This window comes from Xyrauchen texanus, chromosome 48, assembly GCF_025860055.1.
Source record: "Xyrauchen texanus isolate HMW12.3.18 chromosome 48, RBS_HiC_50CHRs, whole genome shotgun sequence".
Classification (NCBI taxonomy): Eukaryota; Metazoa; Chordata; class Actinopteri; order Cypriniformes; family Catostomidae; genus Xyrauchen; species Xyrauchen texanus.
In genome coordinates this window covers 23469536-23488216 of record NC_068323.1, presented here as the reverse complement: position 1 = coordinate 23488216, position 18681 = coordinate 23469536, and positions in this window count along the sequence as shown.

Genomic DNA, 18681 nt, shown 5'->3' with positions numbered 1-18681 from the left:
AAATTTGGGATTGTTAGAACCTTGCTCTAACAGTTAAGCTAATGGAACTCCTAATCACATTTCTTTTTTCTTGAATGGGCAAAAGTTACAGTGTCCTGACTTCTTTTTGTAAAATATTATATATATATATATATAAGTTAGTATATAAATTCTTTGTGGTTAAGAAAGTCAATCTGCCAGCGCTTGACTGCAGAAGTACCAAAGAACACAATGGCAGTATTCATGTGATGTCCTATATAGAGTTATTCTCATTATTAAGTAAAGATCTGAAGTCATGACTGTTAACTTGGCAGCAGTTAAACATCTGAATAGCTAACTTTGAAGAAAGACTATGTGTAAGAACTTTAGAGTGTGTTTAGGCACTGAGAAAGATACTGGGAATAGTGTAATGTCACAGTGGAGTGGTTCACTTCGGCTCTAAGCTTATTTAGCTGTGGGTGGGTGTGGAAAGTGTCAAAGCCACGCAGAAAGAAACCCAGTATTTACTTGCTGAACCTCAACAGCGAAGAATTCCAAAATTAAGAACTGTTCAATCTGTCATGTGTCATCATGTGAGTAAACTGGGCCTAAAATGTACCAGCTTCATTCAGTCAACAAATACACCAAATCTTCAGAGAGGATGATGTCATTTTGACAGATACAGTTTTTATTTGAGGCAATTTTTTGCCTGATAGACACAATGTGATATTGCAGGTTTTCCCATAAATTTTTAATAGGAGGGAACTTTGTATTTACATTGTGTTAGATATTTAAAACAATATTAAACGTTTTTACTGGTGGATGTTAGATGGATGGAAACATTGCCTCTAAATATATATTAGTTTGTGAATTAGGACTGGTAATGTATCGTAAACATGTATTTATGTACAATAGTTATTGATTCATCCATATATCTATTTGTCATTCAAATTTATTTATAAGTTTTACTATTTTATTTAACGGCATGTTTTTTTTTTCTTCTTAATTGACACAATAATATTGCAGATTGTGTTTTTTATTTGTTTATTTTTGCTTTGTTGTCTTGTTTTTGTTCTGTTTTACTTTGATTTTGCTTTGCTTTATTTTGTTTTTCTTGCTTTGTTTTGTTTAGATTTCTTTGCATTGTTTTGATTTTTAATTTGCTTTGTTGCTTTGTTTTGTTTGGTTTCCCTTGCTTTGATTTGCTTAGTCTTTTATTGATTTTTTTACTTATTTGTATTTATTTGTTTATTTATTTTTCATTTTATCATTTTATTCATTTTTTTGCAATGCATTCTTCCTGGCAGGGTAATTGGTGAGCCTTACATGTTATTGACAGGTTGCTCTTGAATATTAACTGGCAGTTTTAAAATGATTACAAGCCTGTCCTGCCTGGAGATGATGGGACAGCATCTGTCTCGAGACAAAATGCAGGAAGTCTCCATCTGTGGTAATCTAGCCGTGTATATTACAGAGAATTTAGACTAAACAAGGAACCAGGTGAGGTTTAAAAAGAGCAGGGAGGGGAAAAATAAGCTATAATGCAGTTCAGCTTGCCTGTTGACCATCAGAGCCAGGGTCCACTTTGAAATACCAGGTGCTTGCCTTTTGACACCAGGCATCCTAAATGTTTACATTTCAGTTAACGGGCCAAGAGAAACTCCAGATGCCCTGATTCTGTCGATTGTGGGACCTGCAGTAATGCTACACCTTTCCTAAGGTACCACAGAGGAGATGGCTGAAAACAAAAAGGCCACAATGGCCCAAAAGTGAGGCTGATCTTTCCCAACATGCTGCCAAACACTGACGTGAATGACCACACACAGCTGAGAGTAACAGTCATGTCAACCACTTGATCTCAGTGTTAGAGGTGAAACCATGTACAGTGCTGTGGAAAATATTTGGCTCCATCCTGATTTCTTTTGTTTTTGTGTATTTTTCATATCTTCAAACTAGATATAACATAAAACAAAGGCAACCTGAGTCAACACAAAATACAGTTTTCAAATATATATATATATATATATATATATATATATATATATATATATACACATATAGGGTTGAGAGGGTTACTTTTTAAATGTATTCCACTACAGAATACATGCTGTAAAATGTAATTTGTAAAGTATTCGGTTAGATTACTCAAGGTCAGTAATGTATTCTAAATATTTTGGATTACTTCACTGGTAGATTTTTTTCACTTGTTTTGACTATAAAAACTCTGCCAGTACAGTAAGACAAAATACACATGTTAAAAATACATTCTCTGAAAAAACCAAATATCTCTGTTTGCTCGTATGAATGTAACACATCATAAGAAAGTGTTTCACCGCTGTTCAAATGCACTTTGGATCGCATCATATATATGCATAAATGTTTTCCATCTGAAAGGACTAAATATTAAATGAAACATATGACAATAAAATGCAAAGTAATCTCTTCAGTAATCAAAATACTTTTTGAATATAACTTTATTCTAATTACCAATTATTTAAATTGTAACTGTATTGGAATACAGATACTAATATTTTGTATTTTAAATACTTAATCCCGTTACATGTATTCTGTTACTCCCCAACCCTGTATATATACAGTGCATCTGGAAAGTATTCACAGCACTTCACTTTTTCCACATTTTGTTATGTTTCATCCTTATTCCAAAATGTATTAAATTCATTATTTTCCTCAAAATTCTACAAACAATACCCCATAATGACAACGTGAAAGAAGTTTGTTTGATATCTTTGCAAATTTATAAAAAAAAAAAATTATAAAAAAAATCACATGCACATACATTATCTCACAAAAGTGAGTACACCCTCACATTTTTGTAAATATTTGATTATATCTTTTCATGTGACAACACTGAAGAAATGACACTTTGCAACAATGTAAAGTAGTGAGTGTACAGCTTGTATAACAGTGTAAATTTGCTGTCCCCTCAAAATAACTCAACGCACAGCCATTAATGTCTAAACCGCTGGCAACAAAAGTGAGTACACAAGTAAAAATGTCCAAATTGGGCCCAAAGTGTCAATATTTTGTGTGGCAACCATTATTTTCCAGCACTGCTTTAACCCTCTTGAGCATGGAGTTCACCAGAGCTTCACAGGTTGCCACAGGAGTCCTCTTCCACTCCTCCATGATGACATCACGGAGCTGGTGAATGGACCTTCCATTTGAGGATGCCCCACAGATGCTCAATAGGGTTTAGGTCTGGAGACATGCTTGGCCAGTCCATCACCTTCACCCTCAGCTTCTTTAGCATGGCAGTGGTCGTCTTGAAGGTGTGTTTGGGGTCGTTATCATGTTGGAATACTGCCCAGTCTTCGAAGGGAGGGGATCATGCTCTGCTTCAGTATGTCACAGTACATGTTGGCATTCATGGTTCCCTCAGTGAACTGTAGCTCCCCAGTGCTGGCAGCACTCATGCAGCCCCAGACCATGACACTCCCACCACCATGCTTGACTGTAGGCAAGACAAACTTTGTACTCCTCGCCTGGTTTCCGCCACACACGCTTGACAACATCTGAACCAAATAAGTTTATCTTTGTTTTATCAGACCACAGGACATGGTTCCAGTAATCCATGTCCTTAGTCTGCCTGTCTTCAGCAAACTGTTTGCGGGCTTTCTTGTGCATCATCTTTAGAAGAGGCTTCCTTCTGGGACGACAGCCATGCAGACCAATTTGATGCAGTGTGCGCCGTATGTTCTGAGCACAGACAGGCTGACCCCCCACCCCTTCAACCTCTGCAGCAATGCTGGCAGCACTCATATGTCTATTTCCCAAAGACAACCTCTGGATATGATGCTGAGCACGTGCACTCAAGTTCTTTGGTCGACCATGGTGAGGCCTGTTCTGAGTGGAACCTATCCTGTTAAACCGCTGTATGGTCTTGGCCACTGTGCTGCATCACAGTGTCAGGGCCTTGGCAATCTTCTTATAGCCCAGGCCATCTTTATGTAGAGCAACTTTTTCAGATCCTGAGAGAGTTCTTTGCCAAGAGGTGTCATGTTGAACTTTCAGTGACCAGTATGAGGGAGTGTCAGAGCGATGACACCAAATGTAATACACCTGCTCCCCATTCACACCTGAGACCTTGTAACACTAACGAGTCACATGACACCGGGGAGGGAAAATTGCTAATTGGGCCCAATTTAGACATTTTCACTTAGGGTTGGACTCACTTTTGTTGCCAGCGGTTTAGACATTAATGGCTGTGTGTTGAGTTATTTTGAGGGGACAGCAAATTTACACTGTTATACAAGCTGTACACTCACTACTTTACATTGTAGCAAAGTGTCATTTCTTCAGTGTTGTCACATGAAAAAATATATAATCAAATATTTACAAAAATGTGAGGGGTGTACTCACTTTTGTGAGATACTGTAAGTATTCACAGCCTTTGCCGTGACAATCAAAATTGAGCTCAGGTGCATCCTGTTTCCACTGATCATCCTTGAGGTGTTTCTACAACTTGATTGGAGTCTACCTGTGGTAAATTCAGTTGATTGGACATGATTTGGAAAGGTGCACACATGTCTATATAAGGTCCCACAGTTAACAGTGCACATCAGAGCACAAACCAATCCATGAAATCCAAGGAATTATCTGTAGACCTCCGAGACAGGATTGTATCGAGGCACAGATACGGGGAAGGGTACAGAACAATTTCTGCAGCATTGAAGGTCCCAATGAGCACAGTGGCCTCCATCATCCATAAATGGAAGACGTCTGGAACCATCAGGACTCTTCCTAGAGCTGGCCGCCCGGCCAAACTGAGCAATCGGGGGAACAGGGCCTTAGTCAGGGAGGTGACCAAGAACCTGATGGTCACTCTGACAGAGCTCCAGTGTTTCTCTGTGGAGAGAGGAGGACCTTCCAGAAGAACAACCATCTCTGCAGCACTACACCAATCAGGCCTGAATGGTAGAGTGGCCAGATGGAAGCCACTCCTTAGTAAAAGGCACATGACAGCCCACCTGGAGTTTGCCAAAAGGCACCTGAAGGACTCTCAGACCATGAGAAATAAAATTCTCTGGTCTGATGAAACAAAAATGTAACTCTGAGGCACCGCTCATCACCTGGCCAATACCAACCTTACAGTGAAGGATGGTGGTGGCAGCATCATGCTGTGGGGATGTTTTTCAGTGGCAGGAACTGGGAGACTAGTCAGGATTGATGGAAAGATGAATGCAGCAATGTACAGAGACATCCTTGACGAAAACCTGCTCCAAAGCGCTCTGGACCTCAGACTGAGGCAAAGGTTCATCTTCCAACAGGACAATGGCCCTAAGCACACAAGATAACAAAGGAGTGGCTACGGGAAAACTCTGTGAATGTCCTAAAGTGGCCCAGCCAGAGCCCAGACTTGAACCCAATTGAACATCTCTGATCTGAAAATGGCTGTGCACTGATGCTCCACATCCAACCTGATGCAGCTTGAGAGGTCCCGCAAAAAACGAATGGGAGAAACTGAGATAGGTGTGCCAAGCTTGTAGCATCATACTCAAAAAGACTTGAGGCTGTAATTGGTGCCAAAGGTGCTTCAACAAAGTATTGAGCAAAGGCTATATATACTTATGTGCATGTGATTTTTTTTTTTTGGCAAAGATTTCAAACAAACTTCTTTCACATTGTCATAATGGTGTATTGTTTGTAGAATTTAAACATTGTAGAATGTTTAATTTTGGAATAAGGCTGTAACATAACAAAATGTGGAAAAAGTGAAGCGCTGTGAATACTTTCTGGATGCACTATATATATATATATATATATATATATATTCCAACATCTATATCACCCATGTGAGAAACTAACTGCCCCCTTAAACTTAATAGCTGGTTGTGCCACCTTTAGCAGGAACAACTTCAACCACACACTTCCGATAAATGGAGATCAGTCTTTCACAATGCTGTGCTGGAATTTTGAACCACTCTTCTTTGCAGAACTGCTTTAGTTCAGCTACATTGGGGGGTTTTTGAGCATGAACTGCCCATTTAAAGTCCTGCCACAGCAACTCAATCAGGTTCAAGTCAGGACTTTGACTAGGCCACTCCAAAACTTTTTAATTTAGCTTCTTTTGTGCCATTCAGAGGTAAACTTAATCCTATGCTTTGGATCGTTTTCTTGCTGCATAATCCAGTTGCACTTGAATTTAAACTCACGATGACTGGATGTTCTCCTTTAAGATTTTCTGATAGAGAGCAGAATTCATGTTTCCCTCAATTATTGCAAGTCACCCTGGCCCTGAAGCAGCTGTCACGCGCACACAAAAAGAGACAGTCACAATGTTGAGTGAGAACTGCTTTATTAAAACAATAAAGCAGGCAACAGTACAAAAAGGGCAAAACCAGTGAAGAGTTGTCGAGGGAGCATAGGGTCAAAAGCCGGGGAATCAAAGATATAACAAGGGGGAAAATCCAATGAGGGAAGTGAACGATAGCGGGGAAAATAATGGGCAACTAGGGCGAAGAACAAGACGAGACTAGCGGGAACAATGACAGGGGAATGAGAGGAATGGGGGGCTGGCAAGCTAAGAGGAAGAATAGTAGGGAGGTCAAAACTAGACGAGACTAGCGGGGGGGCAAAACTAGGCGAGACTAGCGGGGCAAAGATACGGGGAACTAAATACAATAACCAACCGGGAACAAACGGAAGGATAATGTATTTATAGGGGCGAGAACAGGTGTAAACAATGACAGGTGATAGGGACGAGTGCAGGTGTATCTAATGTGTGGGGACGAGAAGCGCGTGAGTGCAAGTGGTCATAATGTTCAGGCTGATTTGAGGCGAGTGCGCTAGAGGGAGGAGATAGTTTACGAGCGTGAGCTCGTAATAGCAAAACCGGGCGTGGAAGCCTGAGGGAGGAAACAGAGCGTACGAGCTCAAGGGGCGGAGCGAGGAAGCGGGAAGCGAGCACGCTCACGGAGTGCATGTGTGCATGCTCGTGGACGCGGAGATGGGGCAGAGGAGCGGGGTTCGTGACAGTACTCCCCCCTCTGAATAGGACGGCTCCTGACGGCCGCGCTCGGCTGCGAGGAGCGCGAGGGAACAGAACGAGCGTGTGAGCTCGAGGGGACAGAACGAGCGTGTGAGCTCGAGGGGACAGAACGAGCGTGTGAGCTCGTGGGGGACAGAACGAGCGTGTAAGCTCGCGGGGGCAGAAGGCACAAAAGGGAAATGAAACAGTCCATGGGGGTCAATGGGCAGTTCAAGGCAAGGTCAGGGGGAACATAGTGGACAGGCGGGTGGTCGGGAGGTCTAGGGGGCAGCCATAGGGCAGAGACTGGGTCAAGAGGTCTGGAAGGTGACTGGAGGACAGGGACTGGGTCCGGGGGTCTGGAAGGTGACCACCGGACAGGAATAGGGTCCGGAGGTCTGGAAGGCGACTGGAGGACAGGGACTGGGTCCGGGGGTCTGGAAGGTGACCACCGGACAGGAATAGGGTCCGGAGGCCAGGGAAGAGGCCACAGGACAGGTAGAGGGTCAGGAAGTCCGGGCTGAGCCGTGAAAGGCGGAGCCGTCAGAGGCGGCACCGTAGGTGGCTCTGGAGCTGGGGTCCTGGAAGGCTCTGGAGGTGGAGCCGACGGAGGCTTTAGGGGCGAAGGCCTGGAAGGCTCTAGAGGTGGAGCCGAGGGAGGCTTTAGGGGCGAAGGCCTGGAAGGCTCTGGAGGTGGAGCCGAAGGAGGCTTTAGGGGCGAAGGCCTGGAAGGCTCTGGAAGTGGAGCCGAAGGAGGCTTTAGGGGCGAAGGCCTGGAAGGCTCCGGAGGTGGAGCCCATGGAGGTGGCGCCGTAGGAGGCTCCAGAGGTGAAGCCCTGGAAGGCTCTGGAGGCAGAGCCGAGGGAGGTGACGCCGTGGGAGGTGGCGCCGTAGAAGGCTCCATGAGTGAAGCCCTGGTAGGCTCTGGAGGCAGAGCCGGGGGAGGTGGCGCCGTAGGAGGCTCCAGAGGTGAAGCCCTGGAAGGCTCTGGAGGCAGAGCCGAGGGAGGTGACGCCGTGGGAGGTGGCGCCGTAGAAGGCTCCAGGAGTGAAGCCCTGGTAGGCTCTGGAGGCAGAGCCGGGGGAGGTGGCGCCGTAGGAGGCTTGGGAGGCAGAGCCACAGGAGGCTCGGGAGGTGAATCTCTAGAAGGCTCTGGAGTCTTAGGGAGCAGAGCCGTAGGAGGCTCGGGTGGCGGAGCCGTGGAAGGCTCGAGAGGCAGAGCCCTAGGAAGCTCTGGAGTCTTTGGGAGCAGAGCCATGAGAGGCTCGGGAGGTGGAGCCGTAGGAGGCTCTGTAGGGGGAGCCGTAGGGGGCTAGGGAGGCAGAGCCATAGGAGCCTCTAGTGGCCGAGCCCTGGAAGGCTCGAGAGGCTTGAGGGGGGGAGCCATGAAAGACTCGAGAGACGGAGCCCTGAGAGGCTTGAGAGGAGGAGGAGCCCCGAAAGACTCGAGAGGGGGAGCCCTGAGAGGCTTGAGAGGGGGAGGAGCCCTGAGAGACTTGAGAGGCGAAGCCGTGAGAGGCTTGAGGGGTGGAGCCATGAAAGACTCGAGAGGGGAAGCCCTGAGAGGCGGAGGAGCCCTGAGAGACTCGGAGAGGCGAGCCGTGAGAGGCTTGAGGGGTGGAGCCACGAAAGACTCGAGGGATGGAGCCCTGAAAGACTCGAGAGGCGAAGCAGTGAGAGGCTTGAGGGGTGGAGCCATGAAAGACTCGAGGGATGGAGCCCTGAAAGACTCGAGAGGCGAAGCCGTGAGAGGCTTGAGGGGTGGAGCCATGAAAGACTCGAGGGATGGAGCCCTGAAAGACTCGAGAGGCGAAGCCGTGAGAGGCTTGAGGGGTGGAGCCATGAAAGACTCGAGGGATGGAGCCCTGAAAGACTCGAGAGGAGGAGCCCTGGGAGGCTCGAGAGGCGGAGCCCGGGAGGGCTCTGAGGGGCGAGCAGAGGCCGGCAGAGTCGTGGAAGACTCTGAGGGCGGAGCAGAGCCCGGCAGAGCCGTGGAAGACTCTGAGGGCGGAGCAGAGCCCGGCAGAGCCGTGGAAGACTCTGAGGGCGGAGCAGAGCCCGGCAGAGCCGTGGAAGACTCTGAGGGCAGAGCAGAGCCCGGCAGAGCCGTGGAAGACTCTGAGGGCGGAGCAGAACCCGGCAGAGCCGTGGAAGACTCTGAGGGCGGAGCAGAGGTCTGCAGAGCCGTGGAAGACTCTGAGGGCGGAGCAGAGGTCTGCAGAGCCGTGGAAGACTCTGAGGGCGGAGCAGAGGTCTGCAGAGTCGTGGAAGACTCTGAGGGACACTCTGCGGTCTTGAGCACAAGACGTGACTGGGGAGAAGGGGCCCTCCTCCTTCTCTTACGTCTTCGGCCAACAGGGGACATGGCCAAGGGGGCGGTCGAGACCACAGGCGCTGGCTCGCTGACCGTGGCAGACATGGGCGCTGGCTCGCCGGCCGTGGCGGGCATGGGCGCTGGCTCGTTGGCCGTGGCGGGCCTGGGCGCTGGCTCGTTGGCCGTGGCGGGCATGGGCGCTGGCTCGTTGGCCGTGGCGGGCATGGGCACTGGCTCGTTGGCCGTGGTGGGCATGGGCGCTGGCTCGTTGGCCGTGGCGGGCATGGGCGCTGGCTCTCTGGCCGTGGCAGGCATGGGCGTTGACTCACTGGCTGTGCCAGGCTTCGAGACTGGGGCCGTTACAGGCTTCGGGGCTAGGGCCGTGTAAGGCTTAAAAACGGGGGCCGTGTAAGGCTTCAAGACGGGGGCTGTGTAAGGCTTCGAGACGGGGGCCGTGGTAGGCTTCGAGACGGGGGTCTTGGTGTGGAGCGCTGGTTCAGTGTCTGCCTCCCCCACAGTGAACGAGGAACCAGGGTACAGTAGGGCGAGGTCAATAAACTGAACCAGGTTAAGGGGGCAGCGACCACCAGGCATTAATGATGAGGTTGGCTCATTCAGTCCACATTGGAAAATGGTCTTCAGAGCCACCTCATTAAAATTCACCTGGTACGCCAGGACACAAAAATCCATAATATAAGCCTCCGAGGTTTGGCTCCCCTGACGCAAACCCACGAGTCGGGCCGCTGGGTCCACAATGCCGTGGGCGGGGTTATGGGTTACACAACCGCTACCTCGCATAAAAACCCCTTGGTCAGCGTCTGAAGAGCCGAAAAACCTCTCCGGGGGTGGAGAGCTCACGGTGCCCGGACATGCATAGGACGCATAAACGGGCTCAGGGGCAGACACAGGTGAAACCGGGTGAAATAAATCAGAAATTGCGCTTACCTGCTGCTCCTGGGCCGTGAGCGCGTGGTCATCACTCCCAGCTGCAAATCCGCGCACAGAACGTGCCGCGACAATCCGCTCTATTGAGCTGCGCGAATCCGTGGAGTGACGCATTGTGACTGTCTACGGTGAGGTTGGTTATTTTGTCACGCGCACACAAAAAGAGACACTCACAATGTTGAGTGAGAACTGCTTTATTAAAACAATAAAGCAGGCAACAGTACAAAAAGGGCAAAACCAGTGAAGAGTTGTCGAGGGAGCGTAGGGTCAAAAGCCGGGGAATCAAAGATATAACAAGGGGGAAAATCCAATGAGGGAGGTGAACGATAGCGGGGAAAATAGTGGGCAACTAGGGCGAAGAACAAGACGAGACTAGCGGGAACAATGACAGGGGAACGAGAGGAATGGGGGGCTGGCAAGCTAAGAGGAAGAATAGTAGGGAGGTCAAAACTAGACGAGACTAGCGGGGGGGCAAAACTAGGCAAGACTAGCGGGGCAAAGATACGGGGAACTAAATACAATAACCAACCGGAAACAAACGGAAGGATAGTGTATTTATAGGGGCGAGAACAGGTGTAAACAATGACAGGTGATAGGGACGAGTGCAGGTGTATCTAATGTGTGGGGACGAGAAGCGCGTGAGTGCAAGTGGTCATAATGTTCAGGCTGATTTGAGGCGAGTGCGCTAGAGGGAGGAGATAGTTTACGAGCGTGAGCTCGTAATAGCAAAACCGGGCGTGGAAGCCTGAGGGAGGAAACAGAGCGTACGAGCTCAAGGGGGCGGAGCGAGGAAGCGGGAAGCGAGCACGCTCGCGGAGTGCATGTGTGCGTGCTCGTGGACGCGGAGATGGGGCAGAGGAGCGGGGTTCGTGACAGCAGCAAAGCATCCCCACACCATCACACTACCATCACCATGCTTGACCGTAGGTATGAAGTTCTTTTGGTGGAATTCTGTGTTTGATTTACGCCAGATGTAATAAGACCCCTGTCTTCCAAACAGTTGCACTTTCGACTCATCAGAAAACAGAACATTTTCCCAAAAGAGTTGAAGATCATCAAGGTGTGTCTTGGCAAAATTCAGACGAGCCTCAGTGTTCTTCTTGGTTAACAATGGTTTTTGCCACCCACACTGATGGCATTTTTGGCCAGTGTCTTTCTGATGTGGAGTCATGAACAGTGACCTTTATTGATGCGAGAGAGGTCTGCAGTTCCTTGAATGTTATCCTTTTTTGTGACTTCTTGGTTGAGTTGTCGCTGTGCTCTTGGAGGAATTTTGGAAGGTAGGCCACTTCAGGGAAGGTTCACTACTGTGCCAAGTTTTCTCCATTTGGATGTAATGGCTCTCACTGTGATTTCTTTTTTTTTTTTGGTGTCCCAGAGCCTTTGAAATAGCTTTACATTTACATTTACATTTATGCATTTGGCAGATGCTTTTATCCAAAGCGACTTACAGTGCAATTATTACAGGGACAATCCCCCCGGAGCAACCTGGAGTTAAGTGCCTTGCTCAAGGACACAATGGTGGTGGCTCTGAGGTTAGAACTTGTGACCTTCTGATTAACAGCCCTGTGCTTTAGCCACTACGCCACCACCACTCCAGCTTTGTTACCCTTCCCAGACTGATGTATTTCAATCACCTTTTTCCTAATAACTTCTAGAATGTAATTTGACCTTGTCATAGTGTACAACTGGGTGAAATCTTTTAACCAACTTCACGCTGCTGAAATAGTTCTAGTTAGGTTTTGATTTGATTGAACAGGGCTGGCAACTCCATTATGTATGCAGTTTTATAGATTTGGGGATTTAGTAACTAAGGGGTCAAGGTTTTCACACATGCCCAGTTGATATTGGATAACTTTTTTGCTTCAATAAATAACATTCTCATTTAAAATCTGTATTTTGTGTTTACTCAGACTGTCTTTGTTTTATTTTAGGTTTTTTTTTAGTTTTTGAAACAATTTAGTATGAGCTATCCACAAAAACAGATGAAATCAGGATGGGGCAAATACTTTTCCACATCACTGTATATGTGTATGTATATATAAGCTTTTTGAACCATAAATATATTTTGCATTGTATTCAGAACACTGAAAATAAGAACTGGGGGTTCAAATGTGCATAACAATCCTGAAAATAATGTCACAATGTAAAAAAAAGAAAAAATCTTAATTAGCCTAAAAATAGACTTCTATATGCACATTTATATTTCTTCTTATTATTTTTTTGCTTTGGAGTTAAATAGGACCAGGACCATTTCTTAACAGGTTTTGTGATAATAACCAAGTCATAATCGAGTCTGTCGTTCTAAGAAGAAGAAGCCTTTATTTTTGTCACACATTATGCATTTGCACATATACAGTGAAATTATTTTTTTTCGCATATCCCAGCAAAGCTGGGGTCAGAGCGCAGGGTCAGCCACGATTCAGCGCCCCTGGAGCAGATAGGGTCAAGGGCCTTGCTCAAGGGCCCAACTGTGACATCTTGACCTTCTGGTCAGTAGCACAGAGCCTTAACCGCTGAGCCCAAAAATACTTTATATACTTTTCCATCTGAATAGTATGCAATAAACATGCAATATATTGTTTTATAATTAAAATAATGACTGTTTTAAATTTTACTGTCATTACCATCATATGCAATTATGTACATAGGATAAGTAGTTCAATTTTAGGACACAGTCTTGGACCATTGTCTCTTTTTGATTTTCAAATACGTTGGGCTTCAGATCAAAGTTATAATGTTGATTAATCTCAGAGTTAGTTTGTTTGATTCATGGCTTATAATGCTTAATTATTTGTATTACTTATTTTAAAATGATGAGAATGAATGTGTAAGTACAAGACTGCTTAAATAATGGGCGGTCACTGTGTATTGAAGTTGTTTTTTTCAACAATGTAGGGCTTGTTCAATTCGGCAAAAGTTGCTGAAGGGCAATTATATCTTAGATGTATTGTTTCTTAGTGCTCTATCAGCTATAAGCAGTTAATCTTTTGTGTTTGATGAATTGCTGTGTGTCAGTCTCATTTCCAGCACCTGTATGATGCACAGAACAGGACTGGTTCTCTGATTGCTTTCTTGGCAATGACTGGCCTGTTATTTGTGATTGTGTGTGTGCATATATGGGTGCGAGTATGTGTGGATTACCTTCTCTCGCAAGAATCTTACCCCTTCTTGAGTTGAAACTTTGTGTCACAACACGCTTTAGTAAGATTACAGGCCAGACATTTAACAGTTGAAATTAACTATGAACTATAGTTTCAATTCTAGCCCCTGACAATTGGAGCCAAAAAGCTTTCCATAAAGAATATGTATGTAGCTTACACAATATACATGCAGTGACACACTATATTTCAGGCCTATTGTGGAATTGTAGAAATAGTAGAAAAATGTATATAAATGGGGTGACCTTTTCATATAAACCTTTTAAGGCAGACATACCATGAGCGTCCGAGGTTGTTAATCAATGTTTATGCTTCTGTTGAAGCCATCAGTCCTTGTGATTTCAACTTTTAGGTTAAAAAAATTGTTTAACAGAAGAATTCCTGGTGAAGAACTGCACTACCCATGATCCTGAAGGGATAGATCCACCAATCAGAGAATCACGGCAAACAAAGCTCGCCAAAAGAGCTCTGCAGTGACCGCCCACTCACTGTGAATGCCGCAATCGAGTCGGCCTCTCTACACTCCAAAGTACGCATACAATTGTAAATATCTGAATATTTTGCAATCCAATTAAAATATATTGCTTTTATACCTATAATCAACAAATTTATATTAAGAGTTTTATATTTTTCATCAGTTTTAATTAGATTATGTCATTGTAGCGTGTTCCCTCATTAAAGATATTAAGTACACACAGGGCCGCCGCTGGCCAAATTGATGCCCTATGCAGAGTTCCACATGATATGAGCGTGAAACGATCATCTGTGTTCCGCAACTGCTTTCGGGTTTTTGAATAAAGTATAACGTGCAAGTAAGGGCAGCCGGTGGACTTTTGGTGCCCTCCTAGGGAAAGATGGTTGCCCCCCTAGGGAGTTGGTGCCCTACGCAGGCTGTGTAGTCTTCTTATAGGGAGCGCCGGTACTGAGTACACAGTACCCTTGTCTTTTTGTCTGATTTTCAAATACTTTTCTGTTTCAAATCAAAGTTTATAATGTGGTGATTCACCTCAGAGCTGGATGGTTAAAATGCTCTTTTATGAAGGATTTGATTCAATCCCTACTGAACAAAGGAATTGGGAAAATACTTTCGGAACCAAGATGCATTAAAAAGTAAGCAGGTACAGTCGCGTTGATTTTGATTGGTTAATCATGGGCTTCTACAGTCAAACATATTTGTTTAATGGGTAAAACTTTAAGGACCCACAATAATGCACTAGTTAAGCATAAATAAGACAGTAATTAATATATAACCAAATGTTTTGTAAGAGTATCATAGCCATATTTGCATAATGTATTAAACGTCTGATTTTTGTGTAGAAAGTATTGTAATTAATGCTCAATTTCTAATTAACTGAATGCATAGTAAGGCTCTCTTAGCCATACAACACAATACACGTCTTATTTTGGTTTGGAAAGTAATGCTCTTTTTCAGAGATCATATTTCAAGTTTACTAAACTTTATTAAGCCAGTAATTAAGGCTAATAAGTATTGGCTTTACAAAGCTGCTTCTAAAGTCATATGTTAAATAAAACTGGACTCCCTGTTCTAAAATTAACATTTTACCAATTGTTTATTGTCAGGGTTGGGGAGTAACGGAATACATGTAACGGGATTACTTTGTCATTGGTAATTAGAAATACAGTTAATAATTAGAAAAGTATTTTGATTACTGAAGACATTACTTTGCATTTTATTGTAATTTGTTTCATTTACTATTTATACATATAAATGATGTGATCCAAAGTGCATTTGAACAGCGGTGAAACACTTTCTTATGATGTGTTACATTCATACGAGCAGACAGAGATATTTGGGTTTTTCAGAGAATGTATTTTTAACATGTGTATTTTGTCTTACTGTACTGGCAGAGTTTTTATAGTCAAAACAAGTGAAAAAATCTACCAGTGAAGTAATCCAAAATATTTAGAATACATTACTGACCTTGAGTAATCTAACCGAATACTTTACAAATTACATTTTACAGCATGTATTCTGTAGTGGAATACATTTCAAAAGTAACCCTCCCAACCCAGCTGATAGGTTTGTTTTGCATGTATTAGCTGGTGTTCAAGGTAATTTAAATAAATTAAAACAATAAGAGTTTTAATAAGTTGTAAATTATGGCTTAGCCTTTCTCTACATTCAGCTCATAATTCATTCATGTCATGTTCATGCATTAATGCATACAAGTGCATTAATGTTGACCCTTCAGTGTTATATTTTTCACTTATTTATTTGGTAAGTAATCATGAATTAACTGGGATAATATAGTCAGCTGTCATTAGAGTAAAATAAAACAAGACCCATCCACTTCGTGTTAGCACACTGACTTTATTTTGCGATAATGACCAGCTGATGGTAAATTATCCCTTACATATGGTGTAAATAATTTCATCCATTAATATGTTTGTTCAGAGAAAAACAATCTAGAACATCTGCTTATCCTGATACTAAGACCAGCTTAGACCATCAGGAATTTCCATGCTTTTCCAGACTGTTGGTCCAACATCAACATGCTGTTAACCTGGAAAATGTGGCTTGTGAAGCAATCAGCAGGGTCTTTCTGGCGAAGTTGATTGGCCAAAATGTCTTGCTAGTTAAGGTATGGGAAGTTATACGGTCACCAGTGCCTAACTATCCTTGAGTTCATTGTTATTTTATGTTTATGCATTTGGCAGATGTTTTTATTCAAAGTGACTTGCGTTGCATTAAAGATATCTATTTTATCAGTAGGTGTTTTCCCTGGGAATCGAACCAATAGACTTGACATTGCAAGCAGAACCAGCAGAGTGCTCCATCTCATTGTAACCTATTTATCAGGCTAGAATTTTGGCAGTACATTTGGGGAAATTCATCAAATTACCACCATGCAACCTCAAAGAACTTTATCTACATTTGGGTTGCGTTCATGAACGTTGCTCAATTTCTCCAGGTGTTTGCTGTGAAGATTCATGTGGCCCAAAACAATCTGGCACTTGGAGACAAAGAACAATGATCAAGTGTGTGGATGTTTTGTCATGTCGGCATTCCCTCTTCTTCAGCACTCGGATCAGTCAACAGCCCCTGCTCGGAAGATTCCAAGAAACATCAGTGGGATCGAGGGGCTTTGTGCGCAAAAATGACCAATGTCTTTGGTTCCCATTAACCATGAGTTCTTGAGCTGAGAAATTTGGGTGGTTTGCTCACACACTCCACAACAGTAAGGGACCCATCTTGTAAGTTGCTTGCCCTTAATTCAAACCAGACACATTTGTGGCCAGGTGCATTACAGTAAATACTAAAGAGCACGTTTCAGGAAGGTGCTGAAATCAGTGTTATAATCATTAATGGACGCATCAAGGAAATTTTAACATTTTTGTTAACTGAAATAAAAACAAAATTGTAAAAGCTGAAATTAAAATAATAGTGTAATTAATTTTTTCAGCGTTCTCATTCCACCCCTGTACCTCATACATTTTTGTGAGTTGTGCCCACACTTCTATAGTATTCCTCAATATATCTCTTATAAATAGTGTAACGCAAAAAAAGGCTATCAGCATTACTATCACATGCTATCAATTTGTTTGTGTCTTAAAAGATAAATGGGTACTGTATTCATACAAATAAATACTATTTCACATTGACTTTCTGTGCAACAATGAACTGTCAGCAATGCTGAACTATATCAGTCATTTATATGCTTCTAAACATACATACATACATACATGCAATTTCTTACTCAAGATGGTGCTGTTGTTTCAGTGATTGATTTGATTTACATTTAACATCACTATTTGATGAAGAAACAACATTGAAGTAAACTATAGCAAGTACAACACATGAACAGTTTCATATGACTATTGTCATTTGGGTGTATTACTGAAAGTTGTGCATCTAAAAAGACTGAATAAAATACACATAAGATTACACGTGTAGATTGTGTGTTATGTGTAGCTCAATATGTGTTTGACAGCAGTTGCATCTCGTGACATTTCTGTGAAAATAATGAATCGTGTTCTTGATTTGTTCCAGTTTCTCTTTAATTTATGAAAAATAAAACATCAAAATATATTTTATTTTACTGTTTTCTAATTGCCTTGAAAATATTTGTCTTAAAAGTATATACTGTAACTTTTGCACTATCTGGGCATTTTATACATCCATTTTTAATAGATATAAGTGCCGAGTGTTTGGGAAAATTACCATGCATTAAAGGGTAAAACATATTTTTCATTTTATATATTTAGTTTTATATCTATAGCAATTACCATGAGTTTTACACAACTTTGGAAGCCTTAACATAACCGATTAAAACTAGAAGTAAAATATAAACTTAATAAATAGTGAAACATTTTTAGGAACACTGAAAAAGGCAAAGGAAACTTTATTTAAAAAGAAAGTTTCATACACAATGGTAATTCAAAGTGCTTTACTAAAAAACAAAAAATGCATAAAAATCATTTTTTTAAAACAAAGAACAAGAAATGAGCAGAAAAAATACCAAAAGATGAAAGATGTATTCAATAAAAACAAAAGAGTTAAATATACAATTATAAAGTAAAGCTGAGCTAAATATAAACTACACCTAATGGTAATAAAGTGAAATCTAATGAAAATTAAACAAAATTAAAAGGACAAATTAATTATAAAATAAAAACTAAATTCATAGCTTTAATAAAATTGCTTCAAGTATGCTATCCACCACTGGCCTGCCATAATACTAAAAACGATAAAAACATAAAACTAATTAACTGAGATCAGCACAATTGTAAGGGGCTTGAAGACAGATGGGCTTTTAATGCCCATATTTCTAATGTACTTTTCAGGATGGAAAAAGTATCAAGCTCCATGACCCTTGCATCACCTCAATCCCATAATAACCAAGTGATCGTATCTGCAATGCATTTGGAAATGAAAGTGAATTCCCCCTTGCCCTAAAATGTCTTACTTTCTCAGAGGCTTAGAAGGGGTGTTGACATTGACCTATGGTGATCGGCTCTTAATAGCCACTGGCACTGTGCTGACATCACACTGCTAATACAGCCAGACTTTGTTTGCAAGTCGACATGTCGGAAACGTCAATGGTCAACAGCAGGGGCGTCACTAGACCCCTTTTTCTGGAGCACGTGCCCCAGAACAAATCTGCTGTGCCCCAGTAATATCTCAAGTTTGAGTTTTAACAATTGACTTTATTTCTCAGTGCATTCATTTAGATTGATAATCCCGGAAAAAATAAATGGATCTATCTAAATACAACGCAGTAATCCACCCAATCAATGCTTGTAAAAGCAACGCAGCTTAACCGAAAACACAAATCTGATGCATGCATGCAGAA